Source organism: Oryzias latipes, chromosome 18, assembly GCF_053564925.1.
Source record: "Oryzias latipes strain Hd-rR chromosome 18, Olatipes_Hd-rR_3.1".
In the NCBI taxonomy this organism is placed as follows: domain Eukaryota; kingdom Metazoa; phylum Chordata; class Actinopteri; order Beloniformes; family Adrianichthyidae; genus Oryzias; species Oryzias latipes.
Genome location: NC_136254.1, coordinates 18265511 through 18280765, shown reverse-complemented (window position 1 = coordinate 18280765; position 15255 = coordinate 18265511).

The following is a 15255-nucleotide window of genomic DNA, read 5'->3' as shown; positions in this document are numbered from 1 at the left end:
AGGCACTTGAACATTGGGAGTTGGGTCATCTAGACCCACTAGACAGTGCTCTGAACCTTTTTTCTTCAATGATTTGTGATCTTCACTGGTGTCCATGGATTCCATGAAATCTTTCCACCTTTATCCACCGTTGTCATGGTAGGGAGAACACGTCAATGTAAGAGGGAGGTCATCTAAGATAGCACAAGGGTTAAAAAGAAAAACTAAGCCTTTCGGCAGCATCTCTGGGAAAAACATAAAAGTATGGTCTTTACATTTAGAATTCAGCAAATACACTATAGACTATCTTTGGTGGAAATGAAAAAATAAATAAATTATTGTTTGTTTAAGAAAAATAAAGTAGTCTCTTATGACGTGTAAAATGAATTAAAAACTTCAAAATTACATGTTAAAATAAGGTAGAAAACACTTCTTTGCAAGGATTTATAGCCAAATCATTTGGTGTTAACACTGCAATTGATCCCCTCACAGTGATGTTAGAGTCAGATCATTTTTGAATGTAGATGTTGATTAAAGCAACAGGAATTGATCAAAACTGGTCTACAGCTTTGATTACCATCAATCACATTGAAAGGAGGGTGCAAATGAACAAATATTTGATTCAGCTTCAGCAGATGTTTCACTTCTCCCTCAATATCCACGTCAGGGGAAAGAAGGCGAATCTTTCAACTGTACGTGTTTGCAATGCAGAAACAAACCAACGATAAATGAAAGAAGAGTGGCAGTCAATCCTTTCAGGGCAATTATTCATCCAGGTATGATGAACCGTGACAAATATTCTCCTGTATTCTAGATGTAAAACAAGCCTGCGTTTGTGAAAATACTGAGAGGAAAAGTCTGGAGCAGCAATAAAAAAGAGGAACATCGATGTTCTGGATACAAGTTCATCAACGTGAGGCGTTAGGCTTTAAGCAGAAGAAATATTCAGGGTTGAAATTAGACTCCTGTGTAACAATTTGTATACCTTCATCAAGGAGGAAAGGACCCCCACCTGCTAGGTTGTGACGGGCAACACACAAACATGTTGGCCGCGCATTGTGGGATCAACAGTGTGTTAGTGGAGCACACTGGTCAACTTTAACGTTCATCAGACATTAACACACGAGTCAAAAATATATCATGTTACAGGCCAGAGGTATCACCAATAATATCCAGAATTGATTCTGTTCTTTCAATCCATACAATTTGATTCAATTACATTTTGAATTTACACGCTTTACAGATTTAGACATCTTTGTATAGAAATACGTTAATGATCTCTGTATGTTTTGAAGGTATTCATAATAATTTGATACAGTTCAAATGCTATAAAATGTATTATAGAAATTGTCATGGTGCCTCTGTCAGACTCCTCCCCCTCCCCTCTCTGCTTGGCTCCTGACTCATCACAGCTGCGTCCACTCACCTCATCAGCCGCCTGCCTTCTTAAGGGGATCCAGGACCAGTCTCCAGTGCCAGATCGTTGCTCCTCTATGGTGCTTAGTATGGTCACCTCGCTCACAGCTACTGCAGTCAAGCTCTCGCCTAAGTCTCTGTTCTCCGTCTGTCCACAGGAATCCGTTACTACGAGTGGGTGCCTGAGTCATCTTCGCTTCTGGAACCAAGCCTCAGAATTCTCCCGGTCACACCAACGAGCCTCTGCCGACTCAAGCCGCACCAACCGCCGCCGATTCAAGCTAATCCACCAGTGACGCCACGGGCTGCAGACACATTCAATCATCTTCGTGGGAATCTCTCGGACGTGACTACTCCACCCAAACATCTACAAAACCTAGAACCGAACATTAAAACTCATAACCCATCATCTACTCGCCTGTGTATTCTTCCGGTTTCCAGCGTTTGGGTCTGTTTTCCCGCTAGCCATGACAGAACGATCTGGCCAGACTCCTGACCCAGCTGATCCGGAAGGGTTGAGACTCGCCGTAACCCAACAGGGAATAATGCTCGGACGCCAAGCTGATGCCCTTTCGCAGACGGCTGCTGCTCAACAGGACCTTTTTCTTCGCCTGGACGGTATGGCACAAAAGCTTCATGAACTAACCGGACAATCTCACGCCACAGCCGCTACCCCCCATACCTCCGGCAACGGCCCGGAAACTTCCGCATCCGGGTCCTCCGCCGCTTCCGAAAACTTCCGTCTGCAACCGGAACCATTCTTGGGTGACGTCGAAGCTTGCGGAGGTTTTGTGCTGCAATGTCAACTAATTTTTCAACAAGCTCCTAGATATTACCAATCTGACCTTAGTAAAATCACACTAGTAATTAACTCTCTTAGGAACAAAGCACTCCAATGGGCTCAAGCCTTTGTTTCATCCAACCCCATCTCGCATCTTACGTATGATAGATTCATTAATGAGTTCAGGCTTATTTTCGATCAGCCTCGTAAGCAGGAAGAAGCCACCCGTCGTCTGCTCAGTTTAAAACAAAACAATCGGTCAGTCAGTGACCATGTGATAGATTTTCGTATCTTAGCCGTCGAAGCAGGTTGGCCCGATCTCGCCCTTAAAGGCATCTTTTACCAGTCGCTAAATGAAAGAATCAAAGATCATCTCTGTTCACAACCAGAAGCACGTACTTTTGAGGAGCTGGTCACAGCGGCACTCCGTTCTGACCTCCGTTTGCGTGAACGTCAACGAGAAAGACCCCCAACTACTCGTATTACAACCCACAATTCATTCATGATTCCCACGCCAGACTCATCTTTTCGTACGGAGAACACCATAACTCAAAAACCTCCCGAGGAGCCTATGCAGATAGGCCATTCAAAACTCACTGAAGAGGAACGTCGTAAGCGCAGAGAGGAAGGTTCTTGCTTCTACTGCGGAAACCATGGGCATCTAGTCCACGCCTGTCCACGCCGTTTAAACGCCAAGACCCCCCGCTAAAAGCCAAATCGCGGGGGGATCCAAGCGGTAAAAACTCTGATGCCGTTTCTCTGTGTATACCTGTTAAACTCTGTTTACAAACCCAAGTATATGATTCACGTGCTTTAGTTGATTCTGGTGCCGAGCAGAGCCTCATAGATCAACAATTGGTTAACCAGCTATCCATACCCTCAGAACCTCTGGACGTACCCATTGAAGCTTCAGGCCTGGGTGGCCAACACCTTTCACGAATAACTCATCGCACCAAGCCACTATTACTCATTTCTTCAGGTAATCATAGAGAAACCATTCAACTTCTGATCACGCAATCTACTCATACTCCTATTGTGTTGGGGTACTCCTGGTTAAAACAACATAACCCACAGTTCAACTGGGCACGAAGAACCATTAACCACTGGAGCCCCTATTGCCTGGCCAATTGCCTACAGTCAGCCATTCCTACTACGGCTGTTTCTGCCCATGAAGACTCTTGTGAGATTGACCTTTCCAAGGTTCCGTCTTGTTACCACGACCTTAAAACTGTTTTTTGTAAGATCAAAGCTAGCGCGCTTCCACCCCACCGTCCCTATGATTGCGCAATAAATTTATTACCTGGTGCCACTCTCCCTTAAGGGCATTTATTTAACTTATCTGGTCCTGAAAGACTGGCTATGGAGAATTATGTTCAAGAAGCCCTTGCTTTGGGACACATTCGACCATCCTCCTCTCCTGTGGGGGCCGGATTCTTTTTTGTTGAAAAAAAAGATAAAACCCTCCGTCCCTGTATCGACTACCGTGAATTAAATCAAATCACCATAAAGGACAAGTACTCTCTACCGCTCATTTCGTCTGTTTTCGATTCGATCCAAGAAGCCCGGATTTTCACTAAATTGGATCTCAGAAACGCCTACCACTTAGTCAGAATTAAGGATGGAGATGAATGGAAGACGGCTTTCAACACGCCACTGGGGCACTACGAATATCTTGTGATGCCATTCGGCTTAACCAATGCTCCAGCCGTCTTCCAGCGGATGGTTAACGACGTCCTCCGGGACTTCCTCAACCGTTTTGTGTTCATCTACCTAGATGATATCTTGATCTATTCCCACAACCAAGCCCAACACGAACTTCACGTCCGACAGGTTCTGGAACGGCTACTAGAAAATCAACTCTATGTCAAACATGAGAAATGTGAATTCCACGTCAACACGGTGCAATTTCTTGGCTACATTATTGAGGCAGGACGAATTCGCCCTGACCCCGCTAAAATTGAGGCCGTCACTAACTGGGAGCCACCCGAAAACCGCAAGAAATTGCAACAATTTCTCGGATTCGCAAATTTCTACAGGCGCTTTATAAGGAATTATAGCAGCATTGCAGCCCCCCTCACGCAACTAACCTCTGTTAATCGTCCCTTTCAGTGGACCCCAGAAGCACAGCGAGCCTTTTCTAAACTCAAAGAACTCTTCGTCTCTGCACCTATACTTATTCAACCCGACCCTTCCCGGCAATTCATAGTGGAAGTTGATGCATCTGATTCAGGGGTAGGAGCGGTATTGTCACAGAAAGAAGAAGGTTCTGGAAAATTGAAACCATGTGCTTTTTTCTCCCGCAAGCTTTCTCCAGCCGAACAAAATTATGATGTTGGCAATCGGGAGTTATTGGCCATCAAGCTGGCTTTGGAAGAATGGCGTCACTGGTTGGAAGGAGCCGAACAACCATTCATCGTATGGACCGACCATAAGAACTTGGAATATCTCAGGACCGCCAAGAGACTAAACTCCAGGCAAGCTCGTTGGTGCCTCTTTTTTGACCGGTTCCAATTCACTATTACTTACAGGCTCGGCTCTCGAAATGTTAAACCCGATGCCCTCTCCCGGAAGTACAGCCCCATTGAACGCGAATCCACCACCATTCTTCCCCCCACATGTATCATTGGAAATCTCATCTGGGACGTGGAATCTAAAGTCATGCAAGCCCAAGGTGAGGAGCCTAACCCTCCCCCAGTCCCCAGGGGCACACTGTTTGTTCCCCCAACACTCCGTTCTGACGTCATCTCCTGGGGACACACTTCCCGTGTGGCCTGTCACGGAGGGGTCCACCGCACTCTCAAACTAATTAGGAGGAGGTTTTTCTGGCCCTCCATGGGCAAGGACGTCCGGGAATATGTAGCTGCATGTTCTACGTGTGCCCGTTCCAAAACCTCGTCTTCCGCTCCTGCTGGCCTCCTCCATCCTCTGCCCACACCTAAACGCCCTTGGTCCCACCTTGCAATTGACTTCGTCACTGGTTTGCCTCCTTCCCAAGGTAACACGGTCATATTCACAGTCATTGATCGATTTTCTAAGATGGCTCATTTTATCCCATTACCTCAACTGCCTACTGCCACTGAAACCGCTGATGTCATTGTCAACCATGTCTTCCGTCATCATGGGATTCCAACTGACATAGTCTCTGACCGTGGTCCTCAGTTCGTTTCTCAGGTCTGGAAGGCTTTTTGCTCTGCCTTGGGGGCCACGGTCAGTCTCTCATCCGGTTATCATCCTCAATCTAACGGCCAAGCGGAGAGAGCTAACCAGGAACTGGAGGCAGCCTTGCGCTGTTTGGCGGCACAGAACCAACAGGACTGGTCCCAGTATCTGGTTTGGATTGAGTATGCTCATAACACTCATCCCTCTTCCGCCACTGGGATTTCCCCGTTCGAAGCCGCCCTCGGGTACTCACCACCTCTGTTTCCATCACAGGAACTCGATCTGGCAGTGCCCTCAGTTCAACACCACCTCCAGCGCTGTCAACGCGTTTGGGACCAGACTAGGGCAGCTCTCCTCCGCACCAAGGAGAGCAATTGCCGTCTCGCCGATCGACGCAGGGTGGTGGGACCCGACTACCAACCTGGTCAGAGAGTCTGGCTCTCGACTCGCAATATCCCCATTCAAGCCTCATCACGGAAACTGGCGCCACGATTCATTGGACCCTACGTCATTGACAAGATTGTCAACCCCACCTGTGTCCGTCTCCGTCTACCTAAGGCTCTCAAGGTACATCCTTCATTCCATATCTCCCAAGTCAAGCCCGTTTTGGACAGTCCTCTGTGCCCGCCGTCCGCTTCCCCGCCACCCGCCCGTATCATCGACGGCGCCCCTGACTTTACGGTCAGTCGGGTTTTGGATGTCCGGCGTAGGGGTCGCGGATTCCAGTTCCTGGTGGACTGGGAGGGTTACGGTCCGGAGGAGCGATCTTGGATCCCCCGCTCACTCTTCTTGGATCCTTCGCCTATTGAGGACTTTTACCGGGCCCACCCGGATCGTCGCCCTGGACCGCCTGGAGGCGGTCTTTGAGGGGGGGGTACTGTCATGGTGCCTCTGTCAGACTCCTCCCCCTCCCCTCTCTGCTTGGCTCCTGACTCATCACAGCTGCGTCCACTCACCTCATCAGCCGCCTGCCTTCTTAAGGGGATCCAGGACCAGTCTCCAGTGCCAGATCGTTGCTCCTCTATGGTGCTTAGTATGGTCACCTCGCTCACAGCTACTGCAGTCAAGCTCTCGCCTAAGTCTCTGTTCTCCGTCTGTCCACAGGAATCCGTTACTACGAGTGGGCGCCTGAGTCATCTTCGCTTCTGGAACCAAGCCTCAGAATTCTCCCGGTCACACCAACGAGCCTCTGCCGACTCAAGCCGCACCAACCGCCGCCGATTCAAGCTAATCCACCAGTGACGCCACGGGCTGCAGACACATTCAATCATCTTCGTGGGAATCTCTCGGACGTGACTACTCCACCCAAACATCTACAAAACCTAGAACCGAACATTAAAACTCATAACCCATCATCTACTCGCCTGTGTATTCTTCCGGTTTCCAGCGTTTGGGTCTGTTTTCCCGCTAGCCATGACAGAAATAATAAACCAATGAGACTGTTAGCACCATACAGCAGGGGAGCTCATTACGTCGCTCAAGATTGACCGGTTGGTCTTCAAGGACATGAGGGTAGATCACAGGCCAGCAAAGATAAGTAGCCAAAAAAATAAAAATATAATTCTAAAAAACCTTTCAGCAAATCAAAATCCTCACTGAGAATTACATGACTTGATTGACTTGATTGAATTGATTGATGCAGAACAGCCAATCGAACATCCTCTGATACATATGTCACTGCACATGCGTGTTTAAATACAATGAGCACAAATTCTCCCTATCATCAGAAAGTTGCTACTTGCCCCACAGCACGTCAAGTCCCCAGAAGACCACTCCGGACAACTGGAGGGTTTATCCCTTGTGCTATCCTAGGCACTTTAACATTGGGAGTTGGGTCATCTAGACCCACTAGACAGTGCGCTGAACCTTTTTTCTTCAATGATTTGTGATCTTCACTGGTGTCCATGGATTACATGAAATCTTTCCACCTTTATCCACCTTTGTCATGGTAGGGAGAACACGTCAATGGAAGGGTGGGGTCATCTAAGATAGCACAAGGGTCATCGAGGCCCGAATCGGCCCGCGTGCCTCAGCGGTTTTGGCCCGATGGATCCAAACTCAATGAGGAAGCAGTGTTTTCCTGTAGCACGCGCTTCTCAAGTGCTGCCCACAGAGCAAGCAGCGCTTTAGAAATGCCATGCTCCCCCCATTGCACGGTTTACAGCACAGCATGAAATACGACTGTCTCTGCTTTCTAAATTTTGTAATAAAACGCCTCATCTGTTAATACAAAATAATCTGCTCACATATATTTGTGTACTTTTACTGTGTAGTTTTTAATTATCCGTATATAAACAATGTTATGTACTAATAGTTCATAACACTAAGTTTATTGAACAGTATTTTAGTCTCAAAATACTATATATACACTAGAGCTGTGACGGTGTGGGATTGTTGATCACCGCGGTGATGAAGCAGTAATAATGGCGGTGTCGCGGTTAACCCCCCCTGCGGAACACAAAATCCCCCAGCGTCCGCGTCACAGATAAACACGCAGTATTCTTTATTAACAAATAACAGTAACAACTATCTAACTAACTAACTCACTATATAGATGTTGTAGAATGAGTATGTCTATATGCTGAAACCAGTGTGTCAGCGCCCTGCGTGGGTAGGAGAAAGGAGGGGTTGGGGGTGCGCGTTGGGGGTGCGCGTTTATGTTTGGTGTTACGAAGTGAAGGAGAACAGTAATGAAAGAAGGTTTCTTCCAAAAGAACAGTGATTGATTCCTTATTATTTTACTTAATTACTTTATTATTATTATTAACCCGCTCTGGAGCAGAGCTGTGATGGTGTGGGATCTTTGATCACCGCGGTGATGAAGCAGCAAGATCCAATCACAAAATCCCCTGACGCAAATAAACCAGCCGCTAAGAGATGGGAATCACCTCGAATGGCTAACGGAAGGGCAAACAATCCTGATCCAGAAGGATGCCTCAAAGGGTGCACTCCCATCCAACTACCGGCCAATAACCTGTCTCTCCACAACATGGAAGCTAATTTAAGGCATCATTGCAACCAAAATAAATAGGCACATGGATCAATACATGAGCAACACGCAGAAGGGCATTGGTAGAGACTCCAGAGGAGCCAAACACCAACTCCTGGTCGACAGAACAGTCGCTCAAGACTGCAGGTCACGACACACCAACCTGTGCACAGCCTGGATTGATTACAAGAAGGCCGCCTATGACTCAATGCCACACACATGGATCACTGAATGCTTGGAGCTGTACAACATCAACAGGACTCTAAGAGCCTTCATAAGAAACTTGATGAAGCTGTGGAAAACCACCCTTGAAGCCAATGGGAAGCCACTTGCACAAGTGTCCATCAAATGTGGGATATTCAAAGGTGATGCTCTGTCCCCACTGCTGTTCTGCATAGGTCTGAACCCCCTCAGCCAAATAATCAACAAGACTGGCTATGGATACCGACTCAGAAATGGGGATAACATCAGTCACCTCCTCTACATGGATGACATCAAGCTATATGCTAAGAGCGAGCATGACATTGACTCCCTGATCCACACCACCAGTATCTACTGTACTGACATTGGGATGCCATCCTGGTTCGAGAAATGTAGCCGGATGGTGACAAAGAGAGGCAAGGTAGTCCACACAGGAGGGGTCTCGCTCCCAGAAAGAACAATAGCAGACATGAGGACAGTTACAAGTACCTTGGAATTCCGCAGGCAAATAGCAACCTGGAGCAGGCAACAAGGAAAGCAATGAGACATTGTCGTCTCAAAAGTAGCTCACATGCCAAAAAAGTGTGGGCACCCCTGCCATACAGTATTACATGATTTCTCAAACGGAGAAGCTCCAACAAAAATGTGCAGATCATTAACATTGTAAAGGCTCTAAACTATCTCATTTTACAAAAATAAATATTCTGCTACTAGGTGGAGTTTGCGCCATAGTGTTACACTTTATTCCAGAAGATCTCAACAAAAACAGCACTTTAGACAACAAACGGTTACTTAAAAAAAAAAGTTTCCTTAAAATAGTTTGGAAAATACCTGCCTGTGAGTATATCAAGCTGTTCATTTAGTCTAGCTAGCAGACTTTGACTTCACTGCTGTTATTGTTACAATTACAGTGTAGATGTATTAGAGTATATTGGTAATGTTCCATGAATTTCAAATTGTATTTTGTAAACTGTCAAGCAGTTTGACAGTTGTACACCATGACTGTTTCAAAGCCTGATCTCGTCTAATCTCAGACACTTTAACATTGGGAGTTGGGTCATCTAGACCCACTAGACAGTGCTCTGAACCTTTTTTCTTCAATGATTTGTGATCTTCACTGGTGTCCATGGATTACATGAAATCTTTCAACCTTTATCCACCTTTGTCATGGTAGGGAGAACACGTCAATGTAAGGGTGAGATCATCTAAGATAGCACAAGGGTTAAGCCCTCTGAAACGTGAGCTCGAGCACCCACTTCCAATGAAAAGTCAGTGTAAATGCGCGTTCCTGGCTTTTACGTTCGAAGCTCTAACTTTCACGCATAGCTACGCTAGTTTTTACAACCTTTCTTGGGGCTCTACGCACAAAATACATGGCCAATTGAACATGTGTTGCAGCTACACCAGGTCGAACTTTGACCAATCAGGGGCAAATATTCAGCAGTGAAACTCACCAAACTCAGAGCGCAACTGGTCTATCTGGTGGACCCAGGTACGGCGACGAGTCTGACGATGTTTGTGTTTGTTTTTCAAATAAAGATACACCAGGGCCGCTCTCCTGACCTGTTGGTGATCCATATCCGCCATTGCAACGACGCTAGCAATGAATTGAACCATTCGGCCTGCTTCAACAGCCTATTTCAACAGTAGGTGGCAGACATGCACTAGTAAATTGTAGAAGAAGAAGAAGCCCCTCTCTGCTTATCCAGTGTGAACACCATCGCCTTGAACGCCCGTCAAATGCCTGGTGTGTACGTAGCTTTACACTTCCTGATAATCCCACATCCCACCAATGTTCTCAATCAATTCACTTTCTTTTGCTTTTCATGTCTTTTTTTTCCTAACATGCACTCTGGTATATTTCAATGTCAAAAATGCTCTGTATTAGGAGTTATAGCAATCAAACAAATGTAGCAGATTTAGTTTCCAAAAAATGATGGTCACAGCTGGTGCCAAAGATCGCAATATTTGGCAGAAAAATCTTGTATTTACTTTAACTTTGTTACCCTGAAGATTGTCTGAGGGATTTATGGTGGGCTTTTGTCTTTTGCCCCATCCTGCCATATTTAATGCTTGTGTTGGCACAGTTTGGTATTTCATATAAGTCCAATTCCTGGGTCTCTGGGTGCAGGGGTAAAAAAAAGTGAGTTCACCTTAAGGGCAGACACTGCTGCCCCCATCCCCCGTTCTTACAAGCCTTTATGAATCAGGCAGGTTGACGCTAATATATCCGTCCGGAGTGCACGTTTGAACTGAGAAGTGAAACGGGTGAAGGAGCACTGCTGCTGCCTGCTTGCATCAGCCGATGCGATCGCCGCCATCAGCTCCGCAGATCTGATTAAGCTCTTCTGGATCACATGAAATCAGACGGAGTGGAGTCGTTCGTGTCGAACGACGAGTCTCTGCTCTCTGTGAGGATTTTTGACTGTTCGTTTTCATTCATATATTCTATGATCTTCCCTTTTGCTTTGGGCCCAACTACTTAAACTCTCATGAAAGAAGGCACACAGCATTCAAATGTTATCACATTACTTTTAGCATAATCAAATAAACGAATCAGATCCGTGCTGAGGGCTCGTCAAGCTATTGTTCTGATATCCTCATTTATTTTGTTCTGAGACCAAAGAGATTCTTTCAGGATGTGTTAGGAAGTCACTAATGGATTTTTAGAGACTTTTGTGAAATGCTGCTGGACTGGGAAACTTTGAATAAGTTTCTTCAGCTTTAATCCTGGTTCCAGCCCTGTGACGGTTTGATTCAGATCATTTAGCCTCGGATAAGTACATATGTCATTCTGACAGAACTCAAATGACTAACACTCAAAGGGAAGCAGTACTTTAGAGGCAAAGCTTGACCAAATTCAATAGATTTCTTTTTCCAATAAGTTTAGTTTAGGATTGTGCTAACAACAAGTTACAGTTCAGAAATCTATTTATTTAGTTAAAACCACAGTTCAAACTGCCTTTATGGGTTGAGACTGCGGCAGAAAAATCACCAAATCTTCGGGCTACAAAGATGGCCTGCAGGAAATATTGAACAGACTGTTCAGCGTACATGCATAACTAAAATGTTCATGCACGTTCGTATTTTGTTGTTTATTTTAATTACAGGCAAGCTGCGGGTGAAAGGTCGTGGGGAACTATTAAACAACACGTAAGGGTGAAGTAGATGAGACACAGGCTTGTCAGACGGACATTGTATTCTTTTCAACCTCCCAAAATCCTGCGCAGCGACCCCGTTAGTGCTGTTCAAGAGATAAGTGCTTGCTCCTTGCTTGCGGCCTGGCTGTTATGCTATATGCTTACACTGGCCGGGTGTGGTGCGTTGAAAGGCCGATTTCCACTGGTTCGTCTGCGGTCCGTCTGTTACTCAGAATGTTTACATCACCTCCGTCATGTCTGCGTTCTGTGTCCGGCCCCCAACGCAAGTTTACACAGGAGTTAGTTCCTTTTACGCGTCAATCTCATCGCAAAAAGTCAGGAAACTGGAAACATGTCCATTTTTCAAAATAAAAAAATTCCTTTGTACTTTCAAAATAAAACGTAATTTCATATTTACGGTGACATTCTCTCGCGATGTCACACATTCACACCACGAATTCCCCAGGCATTCTCATTCTTATTGTTGTACTTGTCCTGCATACTTGTATATGTTCTGGACAATAAAGTGTTAAAAAAATGTGGATAACACCACTGTGAACAATAAAAGTTTAATTGTGGAGGTTCAAAAGTGTGTCATGACATAAAGCATGTGTTTTACAAGGACTCATAAAGGAGAGAGCACGGGGTTTGATCGATTAGGTCTTGGACGAGCAAAGAGAGTGGGACAAACAAACAACACAACACCACGGTAACAGGAAAAACCACTCCTCTGACTTCCAAAGAGGAGGGGACCGGAGACGCAACGGAGTCAATATAAATTAACCAACAGTTGTGAGACGGACTCCTCACAGAAAGCAATGGAGATGCACCGCAGACAGACCAGTGTAAATTCAGGGTGAGAACGCGCTTTGCACAGTTTCATGAATCCAGCAGGTGATGTTCTCACCACACAAGCAGGGAGCAGCAGGGAGGAGCCTCCTCTTCTTAAGTTTTTCTACGAGCGCATGTCCACCACCCACAGTGGGATGAGGCTGGACGTCAAAGTGGTGAAAATCCTGCAACTCTCGCTCCAGGCTTTTTCCTCCACAGCTCTGTTCTTGGCATCATATTAATCCAGCCGGGCACAAAACTCAATCATGCATTTCTCCTTCATGGTCATGTTTAGTTCAGCGTTGTTGCATTTTAGCAGCCAAGAGGTTCAACGGGTTGAACTTTCAGGGCGCGATCAAAACCTTGTGTACGTGGAACTCAGTTCAGTTTTCACAAGCTAAGGAGGAGTTTGTTTATCTGGGTGAGCACTGCTGATCTTGTCAATACACACTGCTGCTGTGTTTTTTTTTATTAGCCTTTTTTTTTTGTTATTTATGAAGGTTTTTTTTTTCGTATTTCCCCCTCTGCCTTCTCTGCTTGAATAAGAATGGCATGGTTAGGAAAAACATGAAAATACATCTTATGTCATTAAAGTCCTGCTCCGATCATCTTTTATCTACTGTTAAAGCATTCCCAGTAGTCTTTTACTTATGTTGTTTTTAGCCAAAATCCAAAAACCTGTATTGTTATCAAGGACATAGATTCTGCAGAGCGCCAATAGATCATCAGAAATTCTCCTACGAGTTGTGTGCGGAACTGTTGGTGCAGAGCAACCCAGCTCCCCTTCCCATCATCCATCTGTTAACACTCTCTCCTACTAGCTTACAGCCCCTCACACCCTCCAACCTAATATTAAAATGGTAACAAAACTGGCGAGCAATCCTGAAGCTATCCAACTGTACAGTTTGAGACAGACTCCAGCCGAGACGAGAAAACACAAAGACGTTCATGGATCTATTTGTCTACAAGTGGATTCATCCGAACGGAGTGAAGCAGGGAGTTTGTGACCCGTCACAAATGCGATCTTTTTCACAACAATTTGAATAAAAACATTCACAGAAATGGGATTTTGAAACGTGTTAAAAACCCCAAAGACACAACTTTCATCAGAGTGAGTCTTTTACGTTGTGGGAAAGGCTAAGACAAATCTTCTGTTTTTACCACTAAAGGTTCTTCATGACCTGTACCTGTACTCATACCAGTGGCAGAATTATTTTATATGCAGCCATTTTTGATGAAAAAAATTCAGTAACAGTTGTTTATATTCAAATTAGTTTCGCTATTTTACTGATTTCTATTTTTTTGCTTTATCTTTATTGTGATTTATTTTTTTGCATCAGGGTTTCAGAGGACAGACATTTTATCAGTGCTGTATGTTACAATGTATTGCACATTTGACAAGTAATAGATCTAGAATCTTGAATACTAAAGGCCCAAATGTGAGGTCTGCATGCTGCAAGACAACAGCTAAACAGATGTAGGGGTGAAGATCTGAAGGAAAGTCAGTTTTCTGGGTGAACCCCAGGCCTCCGGGGCCGGTGTGTCTGCATGTTTTTCCAGATATCTTTGCCTTTCTCGTGGCTGATTACCTGGATGTTTCCAGCCAATTAGCACATGCCAGAGCGGAGGGGGGGTTGGAAAACAAGCAGGAATGCAGCTCGGTGCCCGTAAGGTCCTTTGCTGATACCGTCTGAATTTGAAAGGCGCCCTTTTTTCTGCTGCCTTTTTTTGCTAAAATCCAGTTTTCCTGCGTTCATACCAATGTGCTCCAAGCAGAAATGATGCTGATCTGTGAATCTTTTCCTTCCCTCTTTTTGCTGTATAATATTAATTTAGCTCCTCAAACAATCCTCGTTTTGCCTGCCACCTTTCCTCCTTTCCCCTGTTTCCATCTTTTCTCTTTTCTTTCTTTCTTTCTTTCTTTTTTTGCAGATGAAAAAGGTAGCCCCTGTAGGTCACGGCACATTAACCACACTAACAAATCCATTACGCTGCACTGGGATGGGATTCAAACAAGAGAGGAAGGAGGGCTGAGTGATGGGATAAAGGAAGAGGCTGGATTTGGCAGCCTGAAGAAGGAGAGATGAAGCACCGAGGCAGGTTGGGTAAAAAAAAAAAGTCTCAGCGTTCCACATTCACTTTAACATATGTGTGCCTTTAAGCACTCTGTCTGTTCATTACTTTCTTCCAGCAGCACTCATTAAGGGAGATTCTGCCATTCTGTGGCATTGCATCACTTTCTGCTCCGGTATACAGCTCCTCTCTCTGAGCATTAGCGTCATTGTGGGTCCAATTACCTCACTGCAGTGCCGTTCAGGGGCCATAAATATCTGCAACGCGTCCCCAACCTGTTCATCTCCTGAGAGGAACCAGAGGAGGCAGAGCTGAGGGAAGGAGGAGGACAATGTGGGACACAATTGCTTAAAGAATGCACTTTTGAGTCTACTTTTCATGGAATGAGACCCCTCCCTGAGTATTCGCTGCAGGGGTTTAGTGTTGCTGCAACATTTATTATGTAATCCTGAGAAGAGGCACTTATGATTTATCCTGAAGGGAGCTTTGAACGATGGAAAGTTCGTCCTTCCACCCTTTTTCAGATACTAATGAATCCCTTTTGGGGGTCACAGGGGGTTGCTGGAGCCTATCCCACCTACTGTTGGGCAAAGGGGGGGTCGTCCGGAGCAGGTGACCAGTCTGTTGTAGGGCCACACACTCACATGCACACCTAGGGAACAATTCATAGATACCAATGAACCAAT